The sequence below is a fragment of the Gracilinanus agilis genome, chromosome 4 (genome assembly GCF_016433145.1).
Source record: "Gracilinanus agilis isolate LMUSP501 chromosome 4, AgileGrace, whole genome shotgun sequence".
In the NCBI taxonomy this organism is placed as follows: Eukaryota; Metazoa; Chordata; class Mammalia; order Didelphimorphia; family Didelphidae; genus Gracilinanus; species Gracilinanus agilis.
In genome coordinates this window covers 399,846,836-399,866,424 of record NC_058133.1, presented here as the reverse complement: position 1 = coordinate 399,866,424, position 19,589 = coordinate 399,846,836, and the positions used below count along the sequence as shown (strand labels likewise).

General features: G+C 33.0%; 1 pseudogene; it reads left to right on the top strand.

The window, feature by feature from the left end:
• Nucleotides 1-18,393: 18,393 nt before the first annotated feature.
• LOC123246619 lies at nt 18,394-19,154 on the top strand (annotated as a pseudogene).
• Nucleotides 19,155-19,589: the final 435 nt, after the last annotated feature.

The window sequence follows — 19,589 nt, the reverse complement described above, 5'->3', positions numbered from 1 at the left end:
TGTTGAGGCTGTCATTTGTCCACTTGAAATTGGAGGTGGATGCAGGAAGTGAGGAAAGATGCTACTTTTTAAATGTGATGGTAACTTCCTGTAAAGGGAGTTGGCGCTTTGAACTTGGTGTGGAAGGATCTCTGGTGGGACCTCAGACTGCTTCCCTTTGAATTGTCACGTGGGTAAGTCAGGCTGACTCTCTCTTCCCTTGGAGTCTCTGGTGGCTCTAGCCTCAAGGAGGCCTCTCTTATTGGAGGAGGCCTTGTGGCTAGAAGCCTTGTTTAATTCACCTCTGTGCCCCTCTGCTGGGGCCTCTAAATTCTTATCTGGTTCAGGCCTCTAGTCCGGGCCAGAGTTTCTCTCTCTCAATTTCCCTACCTTCAACCTTCCTAATTGTAAATAAACCACCATAAATGTCATCCTGACTTGGGTCTATTTTATTTTGAAATCGAGTTAATCGCTTTCTGGCGACCATTCCTTAAATATCTAGTTTTTAACTCTTACAAAGGCTACCTCCCCATCTATATACCAGTCTGCTGATCTAGTTGGGAACTACTACTTAGTGGAAATAATGGTACAAGTGTTTTAATCTAATGGATAGATATTTGGTGCATATTCACAAGAGTTTTGTTTAAAATTCTTTCTTAAATAAAAAAGAATAAACTTGAAAGTCATGAAAATATATTTCTTCAAGTGTCTTACAAGTCATATTACTAATTAATTCATTTTATTGGAGGAAATTTGAATCAAGGAAAATTAATTGATACTAAGTTCCTAAACTAAGTTATAGCAGACATAGCATTAGATCTCAGGTCTGGATGGTTTCTTATACATGTTGTGATGAATGAGAGGAGTATTATTAGACTGGGGAAGGTCAAATGTGATCCTGATTTTCAAATAAGGGTGATCTGGAGTACTCTAAATATTTTTCAATGAATTTCATTAAAAATTCTTTCTATATTTATGGAATACATATTATTAGAAAAATGATTAATGAAAAATCTAAGAAAATAAGTATTAATCATTTTTATTTTATTTTTATTTAATATTTATCCATTGAAAATTTTTCCATGTTTACATCATTCATTTTCTTTCCCTCCCTTCTTCCTTCCCCTCTCCCAGAGCCAACAAGAAATTCCACTGAATTGTACAAATAGTATCACTTAATATCTATTTCCATATTATTCATTTTGGCTAAAGAGCAATCTTTTAAAGCCAAAACCCCAGATCATATACATACATACATACATATATATATGTGTGTGTGTATGTATGTATATATGTGCATATATGTATGTATATATATATATATATATATATGTGATAAGTCATTTGTCTTCCTTTTGTGTTTCTACTTCCATAGTTCTTTCTCTCAATATGGACAGCATTCTTTCTCATAAGTCCTTCAGGAGTGTCCTGGATTATTGCATTGCTACTAGTAGTAAAGTCCATTACATTGGATAGTTCCACAATATTTCATTTTCTGTGTACAATGTTCTCTTGGTTCTGCTCATTTCACTCTGTATCAGTTCATTGAGGGTCTTCCATTTCAAATAGAAATTCTTCATATTCTCATTCCTTATAGCACAATAGTAGTCCATCACTATCATATACACAATTTGTTCAACCATTCCACATCATTTTCCAATTTTTTGCCACCACAAAGAGCGAGGCTATGAATATATTACTGTACAAACATTTTTCGTTATTTTCTCTTTGGAATACACACCCAATAGTCGAATTGCTGGATGAAAGGGCATGTGATCTCCTAAAGCCCTTTGGGCATAATTCCAAATTGTCCTCTAGAATGGCTGGATTAATTCACAAATCCACCAGCAGTGCATTAGTGTCCCAATTTTGCTGCATCCCCTCCAATATCATTATTTTCCTTTAATGGCATGCTTGCCAATCTGCTAAGTGTAAGATTTTACCTCAGAGTTGTTTTGATTTGCATTTCTCTAATTATGAAGGATTTTGAACACTTTTTCATGTGATTATAGATAGTTTTGACTTCTTCATCTGAAAACAGCCTATTCATATCCCTTGACCATTTGTCAATTGGGGAATGGCTTGATTTCTAATAAAATTGACTTAGTTTCTTATAAATTTGAGAAATTGGACCAAAATGTAATTTCCTTAGTTCTCATATTCTTCATCTTTTTCTACCTACCCCTTAAACATGTTCTCCTTTAGACTCCCATTTATTAATCATAAAGAATCAAGAAAATTAATTAATAACATGTCAAAGATGACTGCAAATATTTTAATTTTAAAAAGTTTTTTGACAGGAATACAGCTTCAGAAAGTTTATGACACAACTTATGTGTCAATGGGCAAGTCACAACTCTTTTTTCTCACTTTTCCACATCTGTAAATGAGTTGGAGAAAGAAATTAAAAACCTCTGCAATATTTTTGCAAAGAAAATCCCTAATAAGATCACAAAGAAACAGACATCACTAAAATGACTAAACAAGAACAACATGGCAGGTAGTTCAGAAATATAATAAGTAAGTTCATCTTGATTTTCACCTTTTATATATTTTATTATTTTAATTTTATATTATGTAAAATAAATTTTTATCTATACCCCAATTTAAATAGTACCAAAATCCCTCTAAAATTTAACAATATTAATTTTTAATTTCTAAATCCAAAAATTTTCTTTCCCTAGATACTTCTGACCCCCTTGGTAAGGCAAGCAACTTGATACTGTTTTTACATGTGAAGTCATACAAAAATATATCTCCATATTGGTCCTATTACAAAAGAAAATAGTGATAAAATAACATAAGAAAATTAATTTTTTCTGTGCTCTCCTAATTTACTTATAATTTAAATCTTTTTTATCTGAATCATATTTCTATTTTAACTCCATCTTGCTATATTTGCCTGTGATCAATTTCTGTCAAACTCAAATATTCCCAGAAGACTGCTGTCAAATGTTGAATTCTTGTCCTAAAAACTTGAATCTTTGATCAAACACTAGATCACTATGGTCATTTGCTGCTTTCTATTTGGTGCCTAGTCTACTCCATTGAAATACCATTCTGTGTCTTGGGCAATGCCAATTTTTTTTTGTAATGATTACTTCTTTTTACTGTCATTTGAAATCTAGAATTAGTAGGCTATCAATTTCAACAGTTTTTATTTATCTCCTTGATATTCTTCACCTTTTGTTTTCAGATGAATTTTGTTATGATTTTTCTAGCTCTATGTAATAGTGCTTCCGTAGTTTGATTGGCATAATTCTGAATAGATAAATTAACTTAGAATTATCATGCTTATTATATTGGCTCAGTATGTCCATGAGCCATTAATATTTCTACAATTGTTTAAATCTGTCTTTACTTTTGTGAAAAATCTATAATTTTGTTCATTTCTCCTTCATTTTTCATGGGAGTAGATTCTCAACTATTTTATCCTCCTACAGTGATTTGAATAGAATTCTCTCTGTCTCTGTCTCTGACTCTCTGTCATGCTGTCTCTCTGTGTCTGTGTCTCTGTCTCTCTTTTGGATTTTGTTGGTAGTATATTGAAATGCTGAGTATTTATTTGGGTTTATTTTATAGCCTGCAATTACAAATGTTGTGCATTATTTCCTCTAATTTTTAGTTAATTTCTTAGAGTTTCCTAATATGTCATCCTATGATATACACAAAGTGATAGTTTTATTTACTCATTGCCAGTTCTAATGTAAATTTATTTTTCCCCCTTATTACTACAGCTAGCATTTCTAGGACAATGCTGAATAATGGTGGTGATAAGTGGCATCCTGTCTTAAATCTTGATGTTATTGAGAAGACTTCTAGCTTATCTCCATTACAGATAATGTTTCCTAATGATTTTTGATTGATACTACTTATCATTTTATGGAAAGCTCCATTTATATATATATATATATATATATATATATATACATGTTAAAGGGAATTTTTCTTAATCTCTCCCCCTGTTTCATTGAGAGGCTAGAGAGCAGTATTTTTAAGTAGATCAGAACTGACAGGTTCAGTGAATCAGTAATCAAGAGCTGAAGATTCCATTACCTTAGAGACCAGGACCTGAGGAGAAGCAAGTAGCCTGCCCTCTGAAAAGAGGTTAGGGGGGACAGTTGGTCAGTGAAAAGATAAGGAAGCAGCTGCTGACCGTTGGGGTTCTTTTGCCTCTGGGATCTCTAGAGAGCAGGAGGTCTTTCTCTGAGGCAGGAATCTGCTGGCAGTTGGCTACTGACATTTGGACTACTATAGAAAACTGATTGAAGGAATGAGTGAGTGGTGGCTGTCTATTATTTTAGGGAGTTAGGTAGTTAGTGGATAATTTATAGATAGAGTAGGTTAAGCTAGGCTTGGCGTATTACTCCCTAAAGATTTGAGAAATCAAGTTTTAATCAGAGTAATTTGCGGTAATTACTTTTTTCTTCCTTTTTCCTTATTGATATTCTTATTATTAATTCTTAATTAATAACATTCTTATTGATAGTTTCTTATTTTCTTTCTAATTTTGGCTAAATACAAACTTTTTATTATGGTGTAATTAGAAATACCTATTTTGCTTCCTGTAATACTCTCTATATCTTTTTTTTTTAATTCTAGGGATGCATATCAGTTGGAGCAGTGATGGGAAAACTATGGCCCATGGGCCAGATGTGGCCCCCTGAAATGTTCTGTCTCACATGGAGACATTATTCCTAATATGACAAATACAACGAGTAGGATACAATGAAAAATGAGCATTTCCTTTCCTTTGGCCCTCTCTTTAAAAAGTTTGCCCATCACTAAATTGGAGAATGGCTCCACAAGTAGTAGTAGTAGTAGTATATGATTTTGATGGAATGCTATTGTGGTATAAAACTGACAAGCAGTTTCAGAATAGCCTGGGATGACATATCAACTCATGAAAAGTGAAGTTAACAGAAGCAAGAAAATATAATAATAACTATATTGTAAGGATGATCAACTATGAAAGTCTTTGATACTCTGATGAACTGTCCTAAAGAACCATGATAAAAAAATGCTATCCACTTTCTGTTGAAATTTTGATGGAGACTTATACATTTTTATTTTCTTAATTTTTACATTTTAATTTGTTATTTTCTTTTGCAACATGACATATGGAAATATATTTTACATGCCTTCATAAATATAATCAATATCAAATTACTTTCCTTCTCAAGGTAGGAGGGAGATATTTTGAACTCGATTTTAAATCTTTTTTGTAAATATTTTAGAAGTAATGGGAAACCATTTAATGAATTAAACCAAAATAATTTAAAATAATAATATAAAAGAACAACAACATATCATTTCTTCCCAATACAGAATCATTCTCTTTTGTAAGTGTTATTTTAGGAGTATGGGCTTTGATTCTTTATTCTTTTATTGGGAATATTATTATTCTACTTTGCTAAAAGTCTTACTTGCTTGTAAATAATGGTACAGCTTAGAAATATGGTTTTAGTATGTCTCCAGTGAGTTTTTTTTTGTTTGTTTTTTTAAACAGTTAAGATCTATCTTTATTCTCATTAGGATCACAAATCTACTCATGGTTCCTTTGGGTATGGTTCCAGATCACCAAATTCTGCCTTTCAAGAATAATACCACACTAATTGTAGCTCCAAAGAAGCAACCAAAATGGCTTTTGCAATCATTCAGAAATAAATAGCTCACGGAATACTATTGCATCATAAGAAATGACAAACAAAATGATCACAAAAAACCTGAGAGACTTAAATGAAGTGATGCAAAGTAGAGTGAGCAGAACCAGGAAAAAGTGTGTAGATGATACTAATAATAAAGTATCATGATCAATGTTGAAGAAAAATTATTATCAGAAATGTAAGGATCCAGGATAACTCCAACAGACTCATAGAAAAAGGCTATCTACTGTTATTAGTTAATGAAGTCTGAACACAGATTGAAACATGCCATTCTTCTTTGTGTCATCTTTCAAATATGATGAACATGATAATTATAATAACACTTGTACAACTTATATCGCATTACCAGCTGCATTGGGAAAGGAGGAGGTGTAGGAGTAAAGGAGAAAACATAGATTGCAAAGTGCCAGAAAACAATGATTGAAAACTATACCAATATGCATTCTAGAAAATAAAAAAAAGCTTCTCTTATAAAAGAAATTAATAGCTGAAAAATAAAATTATACAATTAGTAACAGTTTTTATGATGCATTTCTATATAGGCTTAAGATTAAAGACTAGTAGAATTCCAGTTGATTTAGTCTTTCTAACTTCTTTATAAGCACCCCACAATATTAGCTTCAGTCACTTCCATGTCCATTTGAACAAATTGTTCTCATCTTTCCATTGCACCAGAAGTCTTTACTTGCTTAGGGTTGATATCCTCTTAGAAGCCTCTTGGCTATCCTCCACTTGGTTTAGTTAAGGAGGTTTTATCAGGATGTGACTGTAGTACAAGTTACAACTTCTTTGAGTCATAGGCAAGAAATGAATAACAATTGGACATCAAGCATAGAAAAAGCAACTCTCACCAGAGATGCTAATCCTATCATAATATCCCATATTTTATACTTGACTACTTCTTATTTACATGGAAACATGAGTGTGACCATAATACATTCACAAATGAACTGATCATTTATAAAATGAGTCTTCCATCAAAAATCCTTTCCCATTTGATGTAAGAGCCCTTTACCAACCCATTTATACCCATTAGAATAATGTCATTGTTTGCAGTTTCTTAATAATTGTTAATAGACATTTTGCAAAATAAAATTATTTTAATGTCAACTGATTAAGAAATGAGAAAAATTTAAAAATATTTCAGATGAATGAGAAAATGAATAAAATTGACCATTTTTCCATAATGACCTTAATGAGTTTTTCAAAATTAAAATATGAAATGAAGTATATTTTTGAACTTTCTTTAAATTTTGTAAGAAAAAATGATAGTTCCTTCACTAAGAAGAATTTTTTTTGCTTTTCTACAAAGAGAAATAATTTTATTTAACTTTAATTTTGTTTAATACAAGATAACTTATTTTCATACTTCTTAATTTGTAAGTAAAGTGACAAATTTTCTCACTATTTAGTTTAAGTAAATCATCTCAAATTTCCATTTTCAAATAAATAAATGAATATTAAATGTGTCTACTATGTGCCAAGCACTCTGCTATTTCTAGTGATAATCATAATCAGATAAAACAGATGTTTTAATATTACAATTTTCTTTTATTATTTCATGAATTATTTACCTTATAGAAAAATTCTGGCTTCTTATGTTCTAATTAAACATTGACAGCTATGGGAGGGTCTACATTACTTTTTTTTGCAATTTACATATTTGAATTTATTGTGGATTATTTTTCTACCATTGCCTAATACCTTCAAATCTATGTGTGGACTTGTATGCATGTATGTATGCAAGTTTTTTGGTTGGTTGCATTTGACACTTAGTTCATTATTTTACCCTCCAAATACATTCACAAACACCATTCTAGAGTTTTTAGGTGCAAAAAATGTGCAACTAGAGAACTCTGGGATAGCATATGTTTGAATCTTCAAAGCAAGTGTTATACAACTGTGAGATTATATAATTTGTGCAGACATAAACTATTTTATCTCCTTTAGGCATTTGAATATAGAAGTTATTTTTGGGAGAGTTAACATGAGTCATATTAAAATAGCTCATATTTTTCCTATTTTCTTATACTCTTTCTTTCTACCAATATCTAGTGACATTGACCTCTTTTCTTTTTCTCTCACAAAACACTCAACCTTCTGATTTCTGGTATTTTCAATTATTGTCCCCCATAGCAGGAATTCTCTTTCTTTTCATCTCCATTTCTTGGCTTCCCAGGCTTCCTTCAAGTTTCAGCTAAAATCACATCACACCTGAAAGAAGCCTTTCTATGTCTTCCTTTATAAAACCTTCCATCTGAAATTATCACTAATCTCTTTAGTAAATATCATATTTGTAAATATTTTTGTGTGTTGTTTCCCTCATTAGATTATGAGCTCCTTGAGGCAAGGGATTATTTTCACTTTTCTTTATAAAACCCTAAGTTAATATAAGGGAATTTTGCACAAATGGAGAATAATTTTTCATTGAATGAATATATGTCACTAATGTGTTTTCATGAGCATTGCAAAATGGAAGAGTGCTTCAAAATATTCCAATGTTACAATAACACCACAATATTAGGTAAGAATAGAGTTTCCAAATTTTGAAGGCAAGAGAGAAAAATGCTGCAGCAGGAAGTAATAAAGTTCAGTATGTATTAAACTGTCTAATATGCTGTTTTATTCACCTAAATTATGATTAACTTTACTGCAGTGCCAAGGGCAATATTTGCTAGGCTTATAAACATATTTTGACACTGCTTCGTACTCTAGTTGCATTTCCTACTTAATGAATATCACAACTAGTCTTGGGAATACACTGACTGAAGTACACTTGGGAAGATTCGTGATCCTACACATAAATTGTGATATTTTCCTAGATAAATTATGATGGAATCATTGATGAAATTAGCACAAGTAACAGAGTAGACATTTAATAAATGCTTCCTGAATGGCTGGAAGGCATTATAGTAAGAATTGAAATCCTTCTGAGACTATTTAATGTTGAGGATTTCCATTTCATATGGGCATGTTCATTCTCCATTTCAAAGAGAAATATCAAAAAAGGTCCTCATTACCATGAATATCTTTAGGGATAGACTATTTCCCATTGTATTTGTCTAAGCATATGACAACATTAGTGGAAGCAAGACGATGTCCTATGAGTGTATTTATAATATATTAAGTAACTAATTGAAGATGAATAAATAGGATATGACACTTTCACCATAGGAGACACATGAAAGAGTGCTTAGAAAACAATAAATAATAGAGTAACCAATACATCCAAGGATGAGGACATGCTCCCTCTGACCTTTCAAAAGCTTGCCAACCTTAAAGACAGAATCAAGAACATTCAGGGGAAGATGTAGATTTATGCTATATGAAGATAGTTAGGTTGAAGAGGACTTTTCTCTTCCCCTCCTTTCTTTCCTTCCTTTGGCATTGGGCCACAAAGCATCTTACAGTGGAACCATCCTTCTATCAGGAGTCACTGTTTTATATTTTGGAGGATAAAATAGGAGAGAGGGGACAGGGAGTATAATCTCATGAATTACAGAAGTAATACAGCTATTTATTTATTTAAAAGGGAATTAGATTATCCTTGCCATCTGGGAGGGGAGCTGCTGGAATGAACAGTCTCAGAAAGCACTTCTCAGTGACCTTCCAAGACAGAAAATGATGCATGGTACAGGATTATAAGAATACTATTTTTTGTTTGTTTTGGATTTAAAATTATTATTTTTTTATTTTTTAGAAAAATTTTCCATGGTTACATGATTCATGTTTTTACTTTCCCCTTCACCCCCATCCATCCCCCCTATAGCAATCTTGCATTTCCACTGGTTTTAACATGTGTCATCAATCAAGAACTATTTCCATATTATTGACAGTTACATTGGTGTGGTAGTTTTGAGTCTACATCCCCAATCATGTCTACCTCAACCCATGTGTTCAAGTAGTTGCTTTTCTTCTGTGTTTCCACTCTTGTAGTTACATTCGTAAGAATATTGAAAGAATCCTCAGAATATGAGATCTCATACATATTTGTGGCCTCTCTTCTCATTAATGCTTTGTGTACATGTGGGAGAGTATTTACTAGTGCATTACTATTGGTAAATATAACAGTGAAGACCCCAAAGTAGTAGTTTTATTAATAGTCCCACGATAGTCTGAAACTTGGGAGTAGTCATTGCCCAATTAAATAACCTGCAAAACTTAATAGTCAAAAGAAGGAGATAGAAGCCAGGATAACTGTTTTTGGGTGCTGGATCTGTCACCACCCAACTATGAAACCCCAAGCAAGTAATTTTTTCTTCTAGTAATTTTCTTTCTCATCACTTAAATTATAACTTAGAATAATGATGTTAAAACACTCTCAAATTTGATATCACATATTTTCTACCAAGTAGAACATTTTAACTGGAGTTTCTCAAGGTATATATCTTTAGTTTAGATCTAAGACTCACTAATCAAAGGTCAGGCCCATCAAGATGAAGTAAATTTCTTCTTCCTCAGTCACTGAACCCACAGGAATTGGGGAACAATGGCAAGTTTCCAAAAGTGGAACTCACCTTAAGACCAAATGGAAGACAACTTCCCCAACTCTCTTTGAAAATAAATATCTAATTTCATTTTATAATCATTTTAAAAATGATAACAGTTATAGGGATCTACTGACTTCTCTTTAACATCATCTAAATATCATAAAAACTGTCCAACTAGATGCAACCCATTTAATGTTCATATGCCTTTTGCTCATTTGAAGTAATCTTAGTTTATGACAACTCAAACTAATAAAAGAAAAAAAAAAGATGAGGATTTGGCCATTTCCATATGAGAGTTTGATTTACAATGTATTTAAACACAGATTTTCAAAGAAAATACACAAAACAAACCACATCTTCATTATTGTTTCTACATTATTTCTAAATATACCTTGGGAATAATGGAGAAAAGAATAATATTATGTTCCTTAAGAATATCATGGATTAAAGAGACTACATAAGAACAAAAAAGAAATTAAAGTAGTTTTTTCTTAAAAAATAGTTAAACATTATGTAAAATTTAGAGATATACAGGGATGAAGAAATATATATTTTTATCTCTCTTTTAGTGGATTGATAAAATGGTCTCATCAATATGGCTATACTTTTCAATGGTACATTATTAAAATCTATAAATAAATATATATGTATATATAACATCTATATGTTATCATCCTGTGCCAATCTCATGCAGATTCTCCCATAGATCCTCTCTAACTGGTTAATTCAATATATTAAAATTCTTCACCTATATATTTTTTATTAATTTAAATTTAATTACAAGTTCCCCTCCTTCCCTGCATCACAGAATATATCTTCTGGGACACAGATATGTTTATTCAAAATATCTTTGATATTTTTATTTTGTAGTTGATTTTTGGATGTTACACTCACATATTATTCTTCAAATAATATATCTGTAGCTGTTTTTAATGTTTTCATTGTTCTACTCATTTTACTTTTCCTTATCTCACGTAATTTTTGAAGGGTTTTTAAAAATTTGCTTCTTTATTGTTTCTTAAGGTACAGTAGTATTCCATCATAATCATACACTAATTTGTTTAGCCATTCCACAATTGATCGACATCACATCAATTTACAGTTCTTTACTACCACAAAGAGAGCTCCTATAAATATTTTGGTACATATGGTTACTTTTCTTTTCCCCTGATCTTGGGAAACAGACCCAGCAATAGTATTACTGGATCTAATGATATATACAGTTTTATAATCCTCTAAGTGTTATATCAGATTGTTCTTCAAAATGTTTGGATCCATTCACGGGTCCACCAACAGTTCATTAGTGTCTTCATTTTTTTCCATACATACTCCAACATTTGTCATTTTGCCCTTTTGTCATTTTTAGCCAATATGATGAGTATGAGAAATCTCAGATTTCTTTTTTGTTTTGCAATTATCTAATCAGTAGTAATTTAGAGCATTTTTTCACATACATATATATGGCTTTAAAATAATCTGAAAATAGTCTGTCAATATCTTTTGCTCATTTTTCAATTGAGGGAAGGCTCTTGTTATAAATTTGCCTTCATTTCCTGTATATATATTTAGATATGAGAACACAATCCAAGAGGCTGTCTATAAATTTTTGCCTCAATTTTCTACTTTCTTTTTAATCTTGGAAAAATTTGTAGAAAACATTTTCAATTTAATATACTCAAAATAATCAATTTTACATCTTACAATGCTCTCCATTTCTTCTTAACTTATAAATTCTGCTCCTATCCATAAATCCATTAGTTAATATGTTCATTTCTAATTTATTCCTGATATCACTTCTTTTGTTTTTTAGATTAGGAATCCATTTTGATCTTAACTTAATGAATGGTCAAAGATATTCTGGCAAACTGCTTTCCACTTGTCCAAACAATTTTTACCAAATGATGATTTCTTAACCTTTAAACCTGGATCTATTCTTTTATCAAATACAAGGTTACTATAACATTTTAATACTATTTGTTGTATATTTTTCCAGTTGAAATTATGTACCTTTCTATTTTTTAGCCAATAGCAGATAGTTATAACTGCTTTATAATACAATTTAAAATTTGTTTTTGCTAGACTTCATTACTTGACATTTTAAAAATTAACTATTTTGATATTTTTATCTTTTGTTCTACCAAATTAATTGTTATTTTTTCTTGGCCAACTAAATTGTATTTTTGGTAATTTAATTGGGATGGCATTGAATAAGTAGATTAGTTTAGGTAGGATTATCATTTTAATTACATTGGCTCTGCCAATACATGAATAATTAAAATTTCTCTAAATATTTAGTTGTGACTTTATTTGTGTAAAAAGTGCATCATAATTATGTTTGTATGGTTAAATATTTTATTCTATCTATAGTTATTTTAAATATAATATATCTTTCAATTTCTTCTTGTGTGTTTTTGTTTATAATATATAACAATGCTAATGATTTATTTGGATTTTTTTTACATCCTGACACACTGCTAAAATTATTAAAGGCTTCAAATAACTTTTTAGTGGAATCTCTAGGATTTTCAATGTGTACTATAATGCCATTTGTAATGGAGGTAGCTTTATTACCTCTTTGCTCATTCTGATTGCTCTGATTTTCTTTTCCTTTTGTTATTATAGCTAGCATTTCTAATAATATGATAAATAAATTTGGTATTAAAAGCATACTTGTTTCACTCCTGATCTTATTCAGAAGGTTTCTAGCTTTTTCCTATTACAATTAAAATTTGTTCATAGATTTAGGTAGATTTTCATATTATTTTAAGAAAAAATACATTTATACCTGTATTTTCCAGTATTTTCCTGCATCAATTGATACATATACAGGATTTTAAAAATGAATTTGTGGTTTTTTTTACCTCTAAAAAGTGTAAGAAATTTTTATTTTATCTTCTAAGATATGAGAAAACATTATTTTTGGCAGATATTTTAATCTCTTGATTAGGCATTTTAGAGGTGACCTAAAAAGAGGGCTGTGTTCTAGTCCTGCCTCTGACACAAACTGGCAATATAATCCTCTCACAATTCAGTTATCTTCTCAGTTCTCTGTTCGTTATTTTAATTTTTATTTTTCAGAAAAAAATTTCCATGATTACATGTTTCATGTTCTTTTTCTCCACTCCACTTGCTCGCCCCATAGCTGATGCACATTTCTACTGGGTTTTACATGTTTTATTGATCAAGATATATTTCCATATTATTGATAGTAGCACTGGGGTGGCCATTTATAGTCTACATCCCAAATCATATCCACATCAACCCATGTGTTTTTCTTCTATGTTTCTACTTCCATAGTTCTTCCTCTGAATGTGGATAGCACTCTTTTTCATAAGTCCTTCAGAATTGTCCTTGATCATTGCATTGCTGCTAGTAGAGAATTCCATTGCATTTGATTTTAAAACAGTGTATCAGTCTCTAGGTATAATGTTCTTCTGGTTCTACTCCTTTCATTCAGCATCAATTTCTGGAGGTCATTTCAGTTGACATGGAATTCCTCCAGTTTGTTATTCCTTTGAGGACAATAGTATATTCCATCACCAGCAGATACCACAATTTGTTCAGCCATTCCCCAATTGAAGGGTATATCCTTCTTTTCCAGATTTTTGCTGCTAAAAAGAGCGTGACTATGAATATTTTTGTATATGTCTTTTTCCTTTTGATCTCTTTGGGGTATAAACCCAGCAGTTATATGGCTAGATCAATGGGCAGTCTTTTAGCCCTCTTTGGTCATAGTTCCAAATTGCCATCCAGAATGTTTGGATCAATTCAAAACTCCACCAGCAAAGCATTAATGTCCCAATTTTGCCACATCACATCCAACATTTATTACTTTCCTTTGCTGTCATGTTGGCTAAACTGCAAGGTGTGAGGTGGTACCTCAGAGTTGTTTTGATTTGCATTTCTCTAATTATAAGAGATTTAGAACACTTTTTCACATACATGTGATAGTTTTGATTTCTTTATATGAAAATTGCCTATTCATGTCCCTTGACCATTTATCAATTGGGGAATGGCTTGATTTTTTTGTGCAATTGATTTAGCTCACTGTATATTTGAGTATTTAGACCTTTGTCAGAGTTTTGTTATAAAGATTTTTCCCCAATTTGTTGATTGCCTTATAATTTTCATTGCACTGATTTTGTTTGTACAAAACCTTTTTAATTTAATGCAATTGAAATTATTTATTTTACATTTCGTAATTTTTCCCAACTCTTGCTTGGTTTTAAAATCTTTCCTTTCTCAGGGATTTGACAAGTATATTATTTTGTGTTTGCCTAATTTACTTATAGTATCCTTCTTTATATTCATGTCATTCACCCATTCTGAATTTATCTTGAAGTAGGGTGTGAGATGTTGATCTAGACCCAATCTCTCCCATACTGTTATCCAATTTTCCCAGCATTTTTAAAAATTTTAAACCCTTAACTTCTGTGTATTGGCTCATAGGTGGAAGAGTGGTAAGAGTGGGCAATGGGGGTAAAGTGACTTGCCCAGGGTCACACAGCTGGGAAGTGGCTGAGGCTGGCTTTGAACCTACTACCTCTCGTCTCTAGGCCTGGCTCTCAATCCACTGAGCTACCCAGTTGCCCCTTCCCAGCATTTTTTCTCAAATAGTGGAATTTTGTCCCAAAAGCTGGGCTCTTTGGGGTTATCATAGACTGTCATGCTCAGGTCACTTTCCCCAAGTCTATTCCACTGATCCTCCCTTCTGTATCTTAGCCAGTACCATATTGTTTTGATGACCACTGCTTCATAGTATAGTTTAATATCTGCTACAACTAGGCCACCTCCCTTCACATTTTTTTCATTATTTCCCTTGATATTCTTAATCTTTTGTTCTTCCAAATTAACTTTTTTATAGTTTTTTTTTTAATTCAGTGAAAAAGTTTCTTTGTAGTTTGATAGGTATGGCTCTAAATAAATAAATTAATCTGGGTAGAATGGTCATTTTTATTGTTAGCTCATCCTGCCCATGAGCAATCAATATTTTTCCAATTGTTTAGATTTTTTTTAAACCCTTAACTTTCAGTGTATTGTCTCAAGGTGAAAGAGTGGTAAGGTGGGCAATGGGGGTCTAGTGACTTGCCCAGGGTCACACAGCTGGGAAGTGGCTGAGGCCGGATTTGAACCTAGGACCTCCTGTCTCTAGGCCTGACTCTCAATCCACTGAGCTACCCAGCTGCCCCGTTTAGATTTATTTTTATTTGGAAAGTGTTTTGTAGTTGTGTTCATATAATTCCTGTTTTTGTTTTGGTAGATAGATTCGTAAGTATTTTATATTGTCTAGGACAATGATGGGCAAACTATGTCCTGTGGGCCAGATGCAGCCCCCTGAAATGTTCTATCTGGCCACAGGACATTATTCCTAATCTGACGAATACAACGAGAAGGATACAATACAATGAAACTTTGAAAGAGTTGCTTCAGAAACAGAATGACAGATGAGCATTTCCTTTCCTTTGGCCCCCTCTTTAAAAAGTTTTCCCATCACTGAGCTATACCACTCAAAATGGCACATGGGAAAGGGAGAGAGGGAGATGAAGAATACCAATATAAGAAGGAGAGGAAGAGAGTGTTAATAGATAATACTTAAACTTTACTCTCAGTGGAATAAATTCTGAGAGGGAAAAGCATCTAGATCCATTGGAGTATTGAATTCTATCTTGCCCTACAGAGAAAGTGAGAAGGAAAAAACCAAGGTGGGGAGTGGGGTGGGAGGCACAAAAAATTGAGGGAAAGTGAGGGGGGAGGGAATTTAATAGACCCTAAAAATATTAAGAGGGGAAAAAAGGGAGGGTGTGGAAAGGGATGTAATATAAGGGTGGAGATTAGGGGGACTGATTAAAAGCACATCTCTGGTTTAAAAGAAATAATGAAAGAGAAAAGGGAAAAAACAGAAGAGGAAATCAAAATGTTGGGGAATACACAATTGTTAATTATAATTCTGAAAGTGAATGGGATGAATTTACCCCTAAAACAGAAGGAAATAGTAGAGTCAATTAGAAACCACAATCCTACAATTTGTTGTCTACAAGAAACACACATGAGGCAGGTAGATACACACAAGGCAAGGGTAAAAGGATAGAACAAAATCTATTGGGCTTCACCTGAGAAAAAACAAGGCAGGAGTCTCAATCATGAAATCTGACAAAGCCCCTCTATATCATGAAAATGCTCAAATTCCATCTACCTTAGGTGCTGCACCCTACTGTGGAGTCCTTTCGTTCAACTGAACTTGGTTTTTTTGTCCTTTTGAGGCAGTCTGTGTTGGTCAGCGGTAAGGAGAGGAAGAGTCCTACACTACAGCCATCTTAACCCGGAAATCTGTCCAATAGCTTTTCAGTTGATTTTCTAGGATTTTTTAAGTAGACCATCAGATCATCTGCAAAGAGTGATATTTTGGATTCCTCATTGCTTATTTTAATGCCTTCAATTTCTTTTTCTTCTCTAATTGCTACTGCTAGTGTTTCTAGTACAATGTTAAATAATAGAGGTGATAATGGACATTCTTTTTTCACGCCTGATCTTACTGGGAAGGCTTCTAATTTATCCCCATTGCAGATGATGCTTGCTGATGGCTTTATTTATTTATTTTTAAATTTTAATTTATTTTTATTTTTTTTAAAAAATTTCCCATGGCTACATGATTCATGTTCTTAATTTCCCCTTCACCCCCAACCCCCCCCCCCATTGCTAATGAGCATTTCCACTGGTTTTAGCTTGTGTCATCAATCAAGACCTATTTCTATATTATTGATAGTTGCACTGGTGTGGTCGTTTCAATTCTACATTCCCAATCATGTCCTCATCAAACCATGTGTTCAAGAAGTTGTTTTTCTTCTGTGTTTCTACTCTTCTAGTTCTTCCTCTGAATTTGGATAGCATTCTTTTTCATAAGTCCCTCATAATTTTCTTCGGTCATTGCATTGCTGCTAGTACAGAAGTCTGTTACATTCTATTGTACCACAGTCTATCAGTCTCTGTGTACAATGTTCTTCTGGTTCTGCTCCTTTCACTCTGCATCAATTCCTGGAGGTCATTCCACTTCACATGGAATTCCTCCAGTTTATTATTCCTTTGAGCACAGTAGTATTCCATCACCTTGCTGATGGTTTTAAATATATACTGTTTATTATTTTTAGGAAAGGTTCTTCTATTCCTATACTCTCTAGTATTTTCAATAGGAATAAGGCTTGTATTTTGTCAAAGGCTTTTTCTGCATCTATTGAGATAATCATGTCATTTTTCGTGGTTTATTTGTTAATATGGTCAATTATATGGATGGTTTTCCTAATATTGAACCATCCTTGCTTTCCTGGTATAAATCTCACCTGATCATAACAAATAACTCTCGTGATCACTTGTTGGAATCTTCTTGCTAGTATTCTACTTAAAATTTTTGCATCTATATTTATTAAGGAGATTGGTCTATCGTTTTCTTTCTCTGCTTTTTGTCTGCATGGCTTTGGAATAAGTACCATATTTGTGTCATAAAATGAATTTGATAGAACCCTTTCTTTCCTTATTATGTCAAATAGTTTATATAGTATTCAGTTTGGTTGTTCTTTGAATGTTTGATAGAATTCATTTATGAATCCATCTGGCCCTGGGGATTTTTTCTTAGGGAGTTCTTTGATGGCTTGTTCAATTTATTTTTCTGATATGGGATTATTTAAGTGTTCTATTTCTTCTTCTGTTAATCTAGGCAATTTATATTTTTGTAGATATTCATCCATTTCGCCTAGATTTCTATATTTATTGCCACATAATTGGACAAAATTGTTTTTAATGATTGCCTTGATTTCCTCTTCATTAAAGGTGAGCTCTCCTTTTTTGTCTTTGATACTGTTAATTTGGTTTTCTTCTTTCCTTCTTCTTTATTAGATTAAACAGTACTTTATCTATTTTATTTGTTTTTTCAAAGTACCAGCTTCTAATTTTCTAATATCATTTTATTGTAAAATATTAGTCCCTTTATCTGTAAATTATCCCCGTTTCTAAATGACTGCCATGCTGTGGTCTGAACAGTGCATTAGCCAATCAGCAAGCATTTATAAATACCTTACTTCCTCTCAGGTATTGGGCTAAGCACTGAGAATATGGATAAGTACAAAAAATATGAACAAAATACGGTCAAGAAATGGAGAGAGCTGTGAGTCTTTCACCCAGCATGCACTTGCCTACCCCCCCTGCCTCCAGGTGGGGCACCATCTTTTCTCCCTTAAAGGTTTAAACTTGCCACTTCAAATTTCGCCATGGATGATGATATTGCTATGCTCATTGTTGACAATTGATCCAGTATGTGCAAAGCTGGCTTTGTAGGAGACAATGCCCCTTGGGCTGTCTTCCCTTCCATTGTGGGGTAACCCGACATCAGGGTGTGATGGTGGGTGTGGGCCAAAAAGACAGTTACATGAAGGATGAGGCCCAAAACAAGTGATGTATTTGACCCTGAAGTACCCCATTGGACATGGTATTGTCACCAACTGCGATGGCATGGAGAAGATCTGGCATCATACTTTCTACAATGAACTCTGTCTGACTCCTGAAGAGCACCCTGTACTGCTCACAGAAGCCCTCCTAAACCCCAAAGCCAACAGAGAAAAGATGACATAGATCATGTTTGAGACCTTCAACAGCCCATCTATGTATGTCACCATCCAGACTGTGCTGTCCCTGTGTGCCTGTGATTGTACCACTGGTATCATGATGGACTGGTGATTGTGTGACCCACACTGTGCCCATCTGTGAAAGTTATGCCCTTCCCCATGCCATTCTCCTTCTGGATCTGGATGGCCGTGATCTAATGGATTACCTCATGAAGTTCCTGACTGAGAAAGGGTACAGTTTCACCACCACAGCTGAGACGGAAAGCGTGTGTGACATTGAGGAGAAGCTGTGTGACGTAGCCCTTGACTTTGAGCAAGAGATGGCCACAGCTGTGTCCAGCTCTTCTCTGGAGAAGAGCTATGAGCTCCCTAATGGTCAGGCTATCACCATTGGCAATAAGTTTTGAGGGATAGATAGCATAAAGTGCAGTGTCCTTTTAAAGGAATTACAACTATGTCAATAATTCTGGAATAAAAAATGTATTATATAACCCATAATTCTATTATTACATGGAATTCCTAGAATAGAAACTCCTTTCACTGATGAAGATCAGACAACAATTGATCTGAAACTTATATGCTTAGAAATTTTCCTGAAACAATGAGATGTAAATGATTTGCCTAAAATCAGACAGATCTTATTCTTCAGAAGCAGTACTTGAATCCAATCTTTCTTAGTATAAAACTTCTGCCCTACCTTTATCTGTTTCTCTGCCTCTGTCTCTCTGTCTGTCTATCTATAATATTCTGAATAAGTAACCATTCAAACTTCACTTTTTTAGTCTAAAAAAATTTAAAAGATCTCTAAAAACTGCTCAATAAGGATGTCTACTTGAATATTT